Below are 14,546 nucleotides of genomic sequence, written 5' to 3' on the forward strand. Positions count from 1 at the left end.
CCGTGTTAGCCAGGATGGTCTCGATCTCCTGACCTCGTGATCCACCCATCTCGGCCTCCCAAAGTGCTGGGATTACAGGCTTGAGCCACAGCGCCCAGCCCTTTCTTTAATTTCTGTTGGAGAATTGCTATAGCATTTTAAGAAAGTAATTTGGTAGAATCTATTAAAATGAAAGATGCACATGTTCTTTGACACAGTAATCCCACTTTTGGGACTGTAACCTGTAGAAATACTTGTACCAATACATAAATATATATGTGTAAAGATGTTTTTTGCATTGGTCCTAACTGGAAATAATCTCCCCACCAGAAACGGGCAAATGGTTGGATATTATACAACTATTTATTTATTTATTTTTAAATTTTATTTTACTTTATTTTAAGTTCCAGGATACATGTGTAGGACGTTCAGGTTTGTTACATAGGTAAACATGTGCCATGGTGGTTTGCTGCACCTATCAGCCCATTACCTAGGTATTAAGTCCCACATGCATTAGCTGTTTATCCTGATGCTCTCCCTCCTCCCGTCCCCAAGACAGGCCCCAGTGTGTGTTGTTGCCCTCCCTGTGTCCATGTGTTCTCATTGTTCAGCTCCCACTTACAAGTGAGAACATGTGATGTTTGGTTTTCTGTTCCTGTATTAGTTTGCTGAGAATAATAGCTTCCAGCTCCATCCATGTCCCTGCAAAGGACATGATCTCATTCCTTTTTATTACCCAACTATTTAAAAGAAAGAGTAATAGCTATAAGGATTGACCTGGAGAGATAAGTATGAGATATTATTTTATCAATAATATGACATATTATTGTAAGATAATAGGCAAGTTCCACAGAAAAGCATATAGTATGATTCTGCTCGTGTGAAAAGCAAATTTAAAAATCCCTATAATCTGTTTATATATTGTGATGGTTGATTTTGTATATCAACTTGGCCAGGTTATGGTGCCAAGTCGTTTGCTCAAACACCAGTCTAGATGTTATTGTAAAGATATGTTTTTAGATGTGACTAACATTTAAATCACTAGAGTTTGAATAAAGCAGGCTACCTCTATAATGTAGGTGGGCCTCATCTAATCAGTTGAAAGCATTAAAAACAATGACTGAGGTTCACTGAAGGAGGAGGAATTCTCAAGGCTGCAACATTAACTCTCACCTGAATTCAGATTTCAGACTTGCCAACCCCCACAATCTCATGAGCCAATGCCTTAGAATAAACCATCTCTGGTGAGAAACTCGAAGCTTTCCCAGTAAGATTAGGAAAAAGGCAAGAATGTCCCCTCTTACCACTGCTTTTCAACGTTGTAATGGCAGTCGTAGCTAATGCAATAAGACAAGAAAAAAAAGTAAAAGATATACAGATTGAGAAGGAAGAAATAAAGCTGTCTTTGTTCACAGATGGCATGGTCATCTATGTAGAAAATTCAAGAGAGTTGACAAACACTCTTGGAATTAAGAAGTCATCATAGAGAAGTTGGTGCCAGTGACCAGAGGCAGCGGCAGCGAGTGGGTCCTTGTGGGCTAGAAGAACCCTGCAAAAATGTCTCTCTATCCATCTCTTGAAGACTTGAAGGTAGACAAAGTAATTGGGGCTCAAAATACTTTTTCTGCAAACTCTGCCAATCCAGCAATTTTGTCAGAAGCATCTGCTTCCATCTCACAAGATGGAAATCTCTATCCCAAACTATATCCGGAGCTCTCTTAATACATGGGCCTGAGTTTAAATGAAGAAAAAATATGTGTAAATGTGGCCATGATTTCTGGTGCACCAATTCAGGGGCAGCTGGTAGCAAGAAGTTCCAGTATGAACTATATGGTGGCTCCTGTAACTGGTAATTACGTTGGAATTCATAGAGCAGAAATTAAGCAAAGGATTCGTGAAGTCATTTTGTGTAAGGATCAAAATGGAAAAATTGGACTCAGGCTTAAATCAATAGATAATGGTATATTTGTTCAGCTAGTCCAGACTAATTCTCCAGCCTCATTGGTTGGTCTGAGATTTGGGGACCAAGTGCTCCAGATTAATAGTGAAAACTGTGCAGGGTGAAGCTCTGATAAAGTGCACAAGGTGCTCAAACAGGCTTTTGGAGAGAAGAGAAGATTACCATGACCATTCGTGACAGGCCCTTCGAACGGACGATTACCATGCATAAGGATAGCACTGGACATGTTGGTTTTATCTTTAAAAATTGAAAAATAACATCCATGGTGAAAGATAGCTCCACAGCCAGAAATGGTCTTCTCACAGAACATAAAATCTGTGAAATCAATGGACAGAATGTCATTGGATTGAAGGACTCTCAAATTGCAGACACACTGTCAACATCTGGGACTGTAGTTACTATTACAATCATACCTGCTTTTATCTTTGAACATATTATTAAGTGGATGGCACCAAGCATTATGAAAAGCCTAATGGACCACACCATTCCTGAGGTTTAAAATTCACGGCACCATGGAAATGTAGCTGAACGTCTCCAGTTTCCTTCTTTGGCAACTTCGGTATTATGCACATGTAGCTTTCCCAGAGCCAGCAAGCATATGCTGCATGAGGACCTTTCTATCTTTTTTTTTTTCTTTTTGAGATGGAGTCTCACTCTGTCGCCCAGGCTGGAGTGCCAGTGGCACGATCTCGGCTCACTGCAACCTCTGCCTCCCGGGTTCAAGTGATTCTCCTGCCTCAGCCTCCTGAGTAGCTGGGATTACAGGCCTGCACCACCATGCCCGGCTAATTTCTGTATTTTCAGTAGGGACGGGATTTCACCATGTTGGTCAGGCTGGTCTCGAACCCCTGACCTCGTGATCCATCCACCTCGGCCTTCCAAAGTGTTGGGATTACAGGCATGAGCCACCTTGCCTGGCCTTCTATCTTACATTATGATTGGGAATCTTACTATTTCATCTGATACCTTGTTCAGATTACAAAATAGTTGTAGCCTTATCCTGGTTTTACAGAGGTGAAAGTTTCAAGAGATTTACTGACTTTCCTAGAATAGTTTCTCTACCGGAAATCTGATGCTTTTTTAAGCCATTGTGATTAGGATGACTGATACAGGTACAGCTTTGTGTGAAAACCAGTCACCTTTCTCCTAGGTAATGAGTAGTGCTGTTCATATTACTTTAGTTCTATAGGATATTTGCATTTTTAACATGCTACCGTAGTACCTTTAGAATGATTGCCTTTGATTTTTTAAAAAACTCTGTGTGTGTGTGTGTGTGTGTGTAACATGCCAATTAAGAACACTGGTTTCATTCCACGTAAGCATCAAACAGTGTATGTAGGTTGCAAGAAATTGTGATGATTGTTCTTAAATTTTAACTACCTTCACTTAAAAGGCAACAGCTTGAACTGTTGCCTTAACTATGTTAAGCATCTAGACTAGAAGCCAAAATATAATTATTGTTGCCTTTTTAAAATCCAAATGTAGTTCTCTATTAACCTGAAATGTACACTAGCCATTAAACGTATTAACCTGAAATGTACACAGAACAGTTTAATGGTACTTACTGAGCTATAGCATAGCTGCTTAGTTGTTTTTGAGATTTTTTAGTCAATGCATAATGGAAACTTCTTTCTACTAAAAGTTGCCAGTACCACTTTGTGAGAAACAAATCGCTATATATTTAATGTAAAAATTATTACACTAAATAGGATAAACTTTTGACTCCCCTTTTGTTCATCTGTGGATTAAGTGGTATAAGACTTAATTTTGGCATTTGACTCTTAAGATTATGTAACCTAGCTACTTCAAGATGGTCTTAGAATATTTTTCTGGTAATTTGTTCCATTTCCTGACTCCTCCTTGCAAACAAAATGATAGTGACACTTTATTCTGACTTTTTTCTTCTTTTTGGTTTATGTCTATTCTAATTAAATATATATACAGAAAGTTTAAAAAAGTCATCATATCAAGGTTGCAGGATATAAAGTTAATATACAAAAGTCAATTGCTTTCCTAAAATATCAAAAATGAACAAGTGGAATTTGAAACTTAAAATATACATTTACATTAGCACCCCCAAAAACGAAATACTTCAGTATAGATTTGACAAAATATGTACAAGATACATACGAGGAAAGCCATAAAACACTGACAAAGGTATAAGTATCAAGGAAAAAGTAAATAAATGAGGAGCTGTTCGATGTTCATGGATAGTAAGGCTCAATATTGTCAAGATGGCAGTTCTTCCCAACTTGATCTATAGATTTAATGCAATCACAATAAAAATCCCAGCAATTTATTTTGTAGAGATTGACAAACTAATTCTAAAGTTTATACAGAGAAACAAACGACTGAGAATAGCCAACACAGTGTTGAAGGAGAAAAACAAAGTTGAAATACTGACACTACCCAACTTAAAGACTTACTATAAAGCTACAGTAAGCATGTGGTATGGATGAAAGAATAGGCAAATAGATCCATGGAACAGAAGAGAGAGTCCAGAAATAGACCCACATAAATACAACTGATCTTTGAGGGAGCAAAAGCACTACAGTGGAGAAAAGATAAACATTTCAACAAATGGTGTTGAAACAACTAGATATCCACATGCAAAAAAATGACTCTAGACACAGACCTGACACTCTTCACGAAAATTAACTCAAACTGGATCACAAACCTAACTGTAAAACACAAAACTATAAAACTCCTAGAAGATAACTTTGGAGAAAATCTAAATAACCTTGGATTTGGTGATGACTTTTTAGATACAACACCAAAGGCATGACCCATGAAATAACTTCATGGACTTCATTAAAATTAAAAATTCCTGCTTTGCAAAAGACACTATCAAAACAATAAAAAGACAAACCACAGACTGGGAGAAAATATTTGCCAAAGGCATATCTGATAATGGGCTGTTATCCAGAATATACAAGGTAAAACTCAACAATAAGAAAAGAACCAGATCAAAAAATAAGTCAAAGCCTTCAACAGATACCTCACCAAAGATAGGTGGCAAATAAGCATATAAATGGTTTCATTTCCTGTGGGGAGCCAAAAAAATTAAGAAAAGAAAAGAAATTTTTTGAAAGATGCTTGCATTGTATGTCATCAGGGAAATGCAAATTAAAACAAGATACCAGTACATATGTATTAGAATCGCCAAAATCCAGATTAAAGATTTAAATCTAAGACCTCAAATTATAAAAATCCTAGATGAAAACCTTGGAAATGTTATTCTGGATATCAGCCTTGGCAAAGAATTTATGACTAAGTCCTCCAATCGCAACAAAAACAAAAATTGACAAGTGGGACCTAATTAAACTAAAGAGGCTTGGAAAGCAAGAGAAACTATCAGCAGAGCAAACAGACAAGTTACAGAATGGGAGAAAATATTTGCAAACTATGCATCCAACAAAGGCCAAATATCCAGAGTTTATAAGGATCTTAAACAACTCAACAAGCAAAAACCAAATAACCCTGTTAAAAATTGGGCAAAGGACATTAACAGACACTTCTCAAAAGACAACGTGCATGTGACCAAGAAACATAAAAAAAAAGCTCAACATCACTAATCATCAGAGAAATGCAAACCAAAACCAAAATGAGATACCATCTCACACTAGTCAGAATGATGATTATTAAAAAGACAAAAAAATAACAGATGCTGGCAAAGCTGCAGAGAAAAGGGAACGCTTATATACTGTTGACGGGAATGTGAATTAGTTCAGCCACTGTGGAAAGCAGTTTGGAGAATTCTCAAAGAGCTAAAAACAGAACTACTGTTCAACCCAGAAATCCCATTACTCGATATAAACCCAAAGGAAAAGAAATTGTTCTACAAAAAAGACACATGTACTTGAATGTTCATCACAGCACTATTCACAGAATCAACCTAGGTGCCCATCAGCGGTGGATTTGATAAAGAAAACGTAGTACATATACACGATGGATTACTATGCAGCCATAAAGAAAAACAAGATCATGTCCTTTGCAGCAACATGATTGGAGCTGGAGGCCATTGTCCTAAGCAAACTAACACAGGAACAGAAAACCAAATACTGCACATTCTCACTTATAATTGGAAGGTAAACATTGAGTTCACATGAACACAAAGAGGGGACCAACAGAACTGAGGACTACTAGAGGGAGGAGGGGAGAAGGGAGCAAGGGCTGAAAAATACCTGTTGGATACTATACTCATTACCTGGGTGATAGGATCATTTGTACCCCAAACCTCAATGTCACACAATATATTCATGTAACAAACCTGCACATGTGTCCCCTGAATCGAAAATAAAAGTTGAAATTATAAAAAAAAAAAAAAAAGAAAAGAAATTGCCACAGCCACCCAACCTTCAACAACCACCACCCTGATCAGTCAGCAGCCATCAACATAGAAACAAGACCCACCATCGGCAAAAGGATTGCAACTCACTAAAGGCACAGATGATTGTCAGTATTTTCTTGTCTTTTCTTTTTTTTAAAAGAGACAGAGTCTCGCCATATTGCCCAGGCTGGTCTTAAACTCCTAGCCTCAAGCCATCTTCCTGACTCGGCCTCCCAAATGCTGGATTACAGGCGTGAGCCACAGCTCCCAGCCATCGTTAGAATTTTTTAATAGTAAAATATTTTTTAAATTAAGGTATGTACATTTTTTAGACATAATGCTATTGCACACTTAATAGACTACGGTATAGCATAAACATAACTTTTATATACACTGGGAAACCGAAAAATCTGTGTGACTCTTTTTATTGTGATATTTACTTTATTGCAGTGGTCTGGAACCACACTCATAATATTTCTGAGGTAGGTCGGTAAACAAGTTACTTTTGAACAAAAATAATGACAAACTTAGTAATTTTCCATAGACTCTTATCGCTGAAAGTAATCTTAGTTATGTGGTCCAAGGTTCCTGCTTTTACAGATTTGAGTCACAGAGTTGTTACCACTCTCCTGGGGCCATGTAACCAGATAGCTTGAGGCTGATAGGTTACCATGGTTGCAGCCTCTAGCAATATTTCTACATACCATGGATGAATTCATCGGATTCTAGAGTATAACTTCTGCATGAAATAGTATGCAGATAAGAAAGGGGCTTCCAGAAGACACCTGGATCATTCTTCATTTAGATCTACACTGGACCATGGTTAAATTCGTTAAGCTACATAAGATGCTATCTAGCTTATTCTATCATTTTCCTTAGGAGTAACACCGTTGATAGTAGGCATTGAAAAACAATGTTTTGGGCCAGGCGCAGTGGCTCACGCCTGCAATCCCAGCACTATGGGAGGTCAAGGCGGGCGGATCACCTGAGGTTCGGAGTTTGAGGCCAGGCTGGCCAACACGGTGAAGCCCTGTCTCTACTAAAAATACAAAAATTAGCCCGGTGTGGTGGCACACGCCTGTAGTCCCAGCTACTTGGGAGGCTGAGGTAGGAGAATCACGTGATCACGTGAACCTGGGAGGTGGAGGTTGCAGTGAGCCAAGATCATGCCACTGCACTACAGCCTAGGCAACAGAGTGAGACTCTGTCTCGTCTCAAAAAAAAAAAAAAAAAAAAAAAAACAAAGAAAGAAAGAAAGGAAAGAAAAGAAAGAAAAAAGAAAAACAATGTTTTGTTGCATTGCTTTTCTTCCTAAATGCCTGGATAAAGTATCTGCCAGTCTGAAAAAAGCTGACCAAAAATATGGCCTTTGTAATGCAGGGTCCTTTAATTAGATTTTATTTATTTATTTATTTGAGAAGGAGCCTCACTCTGTCACCCAGACTGGAGTATAGTGGCGCGATCACAGCTCATTGCAGCCTCAACCTCCCCAGGCTCAGGTGATCCTCCCACCTCAGCCTCCTGAGTAGCTGGGGCCACAGGCATGCACCACCATGCCCAGCTAAGTTTTGTATTTTTAGTAGAGATGAAGTTTCACCATGTTGCCCAGGCTGGTCTCAAACTCCTGGGCTTGAAAGCTGCCCGCCTGGTCCTCCCAAAGTGTTCGGATTACAGGTGTGAGCCACCGCACCTGGCCTTAATTAGATTTTTAAAGGACTGAAAACTAGGGTGTCTGGTGAATACTCTGAGAGGGCAGCTTTTTCTTCCTGTTCCCTCACCCCTTGTCACCCTCAAATGAAGGGGAATTGAAGCTTAATGCCGCTTTCCTACCTGCTCAGCACAATTACATTTTCCTTTGCGTTCAGTGGCATCACAACAATGTGTATTAGTTGAAGATGATCGTTCTTTTTTTTTTTTTTTGGTGATGTTATTTCTCATGTTTGTTAGTTCTGTTCTGCTGAACATTTAAAAACATGTATTGATTTTTATGCTTTTTCAAAAGAGGGAATTGCTATCACTACATTTTAAATGTCTTATGTACAGCTTCATCTTGGTGTCTGCCATTGTGCCCCAAACAAAGCTGATTCCAAGAACCCTGAGTAATTAATACACATGCATTTGTATATTTTTGTATGAATATAAAGAATGATGTAGAAGTGTAATTAACCAAACCTAACGCTGGTGATCCCAGGGCATGGGATTAGATTGGGAAGGTAAAGCTTTTTCTTTTCTTTCTTTCTTTCTTTATTTTTTGAGACCGAGTCTCATTCTGTCATCCAGGCTGGAGTGCAATGACACAATATCGACTCACTGCAAGCTCTGCCTCATGGGCTCAAGCAATTCTCCTGCCTCAGCTTCCCGAGTAGCTGGGATTACAGGCACGCACCACCGCGCCCAGCTAATTTTTATATTTTTAGTATAGACGGGGTTTCACTATGTTGCCCAGGCTGGTATTGAACTCCTGACCTCAGGTAATCCACCCGCCTTGACCTCCCAAAGTGTTGGGATTACAGGCGTGAGCCACCGCACTTGGCCAGGTTTTTCTAAACCTTCTATTCTTTATTTAACTGGTGTGATGGTTAATATAAGTGTCAACTTAATTGGATTGAAGGATATTGATCCTGGGTGTGTCTGTGAGGGCATTGCCAAAGGAGATTAATGTTGAGTCAGTGGGCTGGGAAAGGCAAACCCACCCTTAATCTGGGTGGGCACAATCTAATCAGCTGCCAGCATGGCTAGAAGATAAGCAGGCAGAAAAATGTGAAAAAAGAGACTGGCCTAGCCTCCCAGCCTACATCTTTCTCCCATGCTGGGTGCTTCCTGCCCTTGAAGATTGGACTCCAAGTTCTTCAGTTTTGGAATTCAGACTGGCTATCCTTGCTCCTCAGCCTGCAGACGGCCTATTGTGGGACCTTTTGATCGTGTGAGTTAATACTTAATAAACTCTCCATTACATGTATACTTATTCAATTTGTTCTGTCCCTCTAGAGAACCATGACTAATACAACTGGTTACAAGGTGCATGAAGTACTTCTGCAAGTAAATAAAAGCAAAAGAGCAAGAAAAATTCTCACAGACCATGTTAATTATGTTGCATCATAGAAGGCAACGTTGAATTGGGTCACAGGTCCTAAATTCTCATTTATTAACAAACATTAAGTACCAACTGTGTGTCAAAAACAGAATCTCTATCCTTGGAGAGCTCAGAAATTCACAACAACCGGTACAATCGAAATGTCTGCATGTGTGGACTATTTTACTGTGTACTAAATGAATTCAATCTTCTTTGCTCTAACTATCTCTGAAACTGTCATCCAGCATCTTGGGTGGTCCTTACAGACCAGCTGAGAATTGTGCCAATACAAATACAGGAGTAGAACAATAATAGTAAAAAGTCATGCTTTGACGGAAGTTCATTGAGTTTCTCCCAGTTAATCAAACCAGATGGAGAGACCGAGGTTGGGGGTCAGACACATTTTATATTTGAGGATCTCTTTTTAATTCATTTCCTAATGTGAACACTGGAGAGGGAGATTAGGAAGCATACAAAACAAACCATTAAGTAAATCACAAATGTGGAACTAAAATTCAGCCCTGGGATGACCAGCTGGGATGGATTTCTTTGGTGCATTTTAGGTCTGGGTTAATAAGGTCAGCCCTCAAGAGGCTGTGATTTCCTGCTGCATAGTTATATTTTAGAACCATCCGGGGCCTTTTAAAAATAAAATCCCCAGGTCCCTTCCCTGGAGATGCTGATTCAGTAGGTCAAGGGTCAGAACTAGAAATTTTCGTATTTGAAAAGCTTCAGGCCGGGCGCGGTGGCTCAAGCCTGTAATCCCAGCACTTTGGGAGGCCGAGACGGGCGGATCATGAGGTCAGGAGATCGAGACCATCCTGGCTAACACGGTGAAACCCCGTCTCTACTAAAAAATACAAAAAACTAGCCGGGCGATTTGGCGGGCGCCTGTAGTCCCAGCTACTCGGGAGGCTGAGGCAGGAGAATGGCCTAAACCTAGGAGGCGGAGCTTGCAGTGAGCTGAGATCCGGCCACTGCACTCCAGCCTGGGCGGCAGAGCGAGACTCCGTCTCAAAAAAAAAAAAAAAAAAAAAAAAGAAAACCTTCATAGGTGATTCTCATACACACCTCAGGTTAAAGACCAGAGGAAGCCTTGGGGGGAAGGTCAGCCTGGGTTTAGATTTTTATCTTGTGTGGATCCCATTGTATAACAGACAGCTTTTCCCATACTTAGCAGGAAATGAATGATGTCCCTGGAGGGCAGGGAAAGGTGGGTATCATTTGGAAAAGCTGTGGTGAAGGGCCCAGGAGAAGAACTACTGAGCGGGCACTACTCCAGAGCTCAGAGATCTTGCCGGGTTTGAGTTCTGGTTCATCACTGGCCTGCCCAGTTGCCTCTCCAGGGGAATCCTCTATTACCATCACCCAGGGCCACTCCATTTGACCCACAGTCTGCATGCCAGTAGACAATTGCCTGGCAGAGGGCTACCTTTCCCCATCTGTACCTGAAGCTCGCTCACTGAAAGTCTGGGAGGGGTGATGTCAGTTAGACCAGGAAACCTTGCTGTGTCCTCCTTTGCCCAGCCCCACTCTGTGTGGACACCTCCCCACAAAGACCCAGAATGCTAACAAGCCAAGGGGCAACCCTGGCTATCCATGGGGTGATGTTAGCGAGCCCCCAAAGCACGCTGTATTTCTATATTTGGTGGTGTATTTCTATATTTGGTGGTGAACGAGATAAAGTCAAGACCCCCAAGGTGGGACATCAATCCTGTGAGATAGATGGGGCAAGTATTAATATTCTTAATTTAGAGATCAGGAAATAGACAGAGTGATAGCGTTGCCCAGGTCACACAGCTAGTCAGTGATGAAACCAGGTCACCAACTCAAGACGCCCCTCGACTCCTGTGCTTTTTGCATTTCCCTACCCTGAGTCCAAACAGCCAGATTTCCTGTGAGCATGTTACCATACAAACTGTCAGACTTTCCCTAAGTGTGTTTATTAGTCCCACCCTCCTTCCTTCCTTTCCTCCTTTTTTAGTGTCCATGAGAATTCACCTCTCAAATCTCTGACCACTGGAAGTGCCATTGACCTTGGGCCCCAGCTTCAGCCTCTGAAATCCACCACCACATTGGTGCTGAGTCCCTCCGTGCTTCCTGCAGCCTGCCTCCGGGCAGTGATTGAGTGCAGCAGGGATACTGAGGCAGGCCTGTTCTTGAGAGACATGGAAACTCCTTTGACCAACAACTTTAGCCCAGGGACTCCCCATTGGCCCTGCCAAATCTTTTTGTTGTTGTTGTTGTTGTTGTTGTTTGAGACAGAGTCTTGCTCTGTTGCCCAGGCTGGAGTGCAGTGGCACAATGTCGGCTCACTGCAACCTCCGCCTCCCGGGTTCAAGCACTTCTCCTGCCTCACCCTCCCGAGTAGCTGGGGTTACAGGCATGTACCACCACGCCTGGCTAATTTTTGCATTTTTAGTAGAGACGGGGTTTCATCATGTTAGCCAAGCTGGTCTCCAACTCCTGGCCTCAAGTGATCCGCCCACCTCAGCCTCCCAAAGTGCTGGGATTACAGGCGCGTGCCACCGCGCCTGGCCACCAAACCTGAGACTGAACTGCAGTGTAAGATGCTTCCACGCAAACTTCCTTCCTTCCTTTTCTCTCTCTTTCACAAGTCAGACTTGCACCGAAGTCTGATAGATCTTCCAGTCTTTTTCATCTCCCTCCCACATTTTCTCTCACAGGCATTTTCTTTTTCTTTCTTTTTTTTTTTCTGAGACGGAGTCTGGCTCTGTCTCTCAGGCTGGAGTGCAGTGGCGCAATCTACCCTCACTGCAAGCTCCGTCGCCTCCCACGTTCACGCCATTCTCCTGCCTCAGCCTCCCGAGAAGCTGGGACTACAGGCGCCCGCCACCACGCCCGGCTAATTTTTTTTGTATTGTTTTTTAGTAGAGACGGGGGTTTCACCGTGTTCGCCAGGATGGTCTCGATCTCCTGACCTCGTGATCCGCCCGCCTGGGCCTCCCAAAGTGCTGGGATTACAGGCGTGAGCCACCACGCCCGGCCGGCATTTTCTTTAATAAATGTCTTGTGTTTTATCTCATCTTCGTGTCTGCTTCTCTGAAGACCCAAACTAACACCATCCCTCTCTTTTCTCCTCCCTCCCCAGCTTCCTTCTTTCTGTACCCTGTCAACCATACTGGAGTTGTATGGATTAATACTATTAATATACGGTTCCCATTCTCAAGGTTCTCACAGTCTATTAAAGGACACAGACCTAGAGATAATTCTAACACAGTGAGATGAGCGCAATGACAGAGGTATGCATGGGGCATTGGCAGGGCCCAGAGGAGCGGTATCTAACCCAACTTGGATCTGGAATGGAGGAAACCATTGAATAAGAATTAATAGGAGTCAGCCAGGTGAAATGAGCTAGGTAGAGGGAGGGGTAAAAAGACATTGCATGTTGTTGTGTTGCTGGGGCTGATGTTTTTAGGCAAGGGGGTCCAGAAGAGGGGGTCAAAGAGGTGGGGAGGGGCTGAGTATCGGAGGGCTTTGAAGGCTGCCCTGAGGGTTGGACCCTTATCCTGGGGCCAGTGTTTCCTAAATGTGGTCTAGGCCAGGCTGCAGGAGAATTACCTGGCATCTGATAAAAATATCTATCCAGATAGAGTGCCCTACAAGAGGGGAGCTCATTTGGGGATGAAATATGTGGGTTTTTTTTCCTCTCTCTTTTTTTTTTAAGTGGAAACTTGTCCCTTCAAGCGCTAGAGAGGGCTAGAAAATCCCCTAAGATATTTAAAACAAAACAAAAATTCTGAAGGATTACTGGACTAGTCTCCCTTCCCTTTGTAGTATAGTGCTACTGGGCCCCATTGTTCTGGGAAAAGCTTTTTTGTTTTGTTATTTTATTTTTTTGAGACAGGGTCTTGCTGGAGTGCAGCCTAGGCTGGAATGCAGTGGTGTGAATCATAGCTCACTGCAGCCTCCGATTCCTGGGTTCAAGAGATCCTCCCACCTCAGTCTCCTGAGCGGCTGAGACTCCTGGTGCCACCATGCCCGGTTAACTTTTCTTATTTTTTGTAGACACAGGTTCTGGCCATGAAAATAAAAAGAAGGCCAATGTTATTAAAACAATGGAATTAACATTTAATCCTTATTCTGTGCCATGCATTATTCTAAATTATATGCAATAATTAACTTCTTATAGAAATCCTCTAAGGTGGCCAGGTGCGGTGGCTCACGCCTATAATCCCAGCACTTTGGGAGGCCAAGGCGGGTGAATCACGAGGTCAGGAGTTCAAGACCAGCCTGGCCAACTTAGTGAAACCCCATCTCTACTAAAAATACAAAAAATTAGCTGGGCATAGTGGCGGGTACCTGTAGTCCCAGCTACTCAGGAGGCTAAGGCAGGAGAATCACTTGAACCCGGGAGGCAGAGGTTGCAGTGAGCCGAGATTGCGTCACTGCACTCCAGCCTGGGTGACACAGCGAAGACTCCATCTCGAAAAAAAAAAAAAAGAAATCCTCTGAGGTAACCTATAGCAGACGCTCTTGGCGTCCTATCCATACACCCTCAGGATTTACCACTTCAGTGTGCCCCATCTGTTATATCTGCTTGAGGACTTGGCCCGGAGCTGGCAGGCTGGAAGTGTCAAGGATTTGACAACCTCAGGAGCAGCCCTCAACCAAAAACTATGGCTTGTTAGTGTGTAAATACTCCAGCTCCCTCACTCCTAATATGGGATGACTCTGAGGCTCATGTTCTATACCATATCCCATAGTTCCTTAGTGGGATTAGGCCCAGAGTGGTCCACTCTTCTGTCTTGCTGGATAACCCATCCTTTAACTCCTTCTCTGCGTGGACTTACTTCCTGACTCCTCTACTGGTGTTTTCCTTCACCTCCTGATATGGTTTGGCTGTGTCTCCACCCAAATCTCACCTTGAATTGTAATAATCCCCACATGTCAAAGGTGGGGCCTGGTGGAGATAATCAAATCATGGGGGGTGTTTTCCCCATACTGTTCTCGTGGCAGTCAGTAAGTCTCACAAGATCTGATGGTTTTATAAATGGGAGTTCCCCTGCTCAAGCTCTCTTGCCTGCCACAATGTAAGATGTGACTTTGCTCCTCATTCACCTTCCATCACGATTGTGAGGCCTCCCCAGCCATGTGGAACCGTGGGTCAATTAAACCCCTTTCCTTCATAAATTACCCAGTCTTGGGTATGTCTTTATTAGCAGCGTGAGAACAGACGAATA

The 14,546-nt window shown here is 42.2% G+C and overlaps 1 pseudogene; it reads left to right on the top strand.

Annotated features, from left to right (window-relative positions):
• Positions 1-1,536: 1,536 nt before the first annotated feature.
• Positions 1,537-2,522, top strand: LOC111536319 (annotated as a pseudogene).
• The last annotated feature ends 12,024 nt before the right edge of the window (positions 2,523-14,546 follow it).

This window comes from Piliocolobus tephrosceles, chromosome 12 (genome assembly GCF_002776525.5).
Source record: "Piliocolobus tephrosceles isolate RC106 chromosome 12, ASM277652v3, whole genome shotgun sequence".
Classification (NCBI taxonomy): domain Eukaryota; kingdom Metazoa; phylum Chordata; class Mammalia; order Primates; family Cercopithecidae; genus Piliocolobus; species Piliocolobus tephrosceles.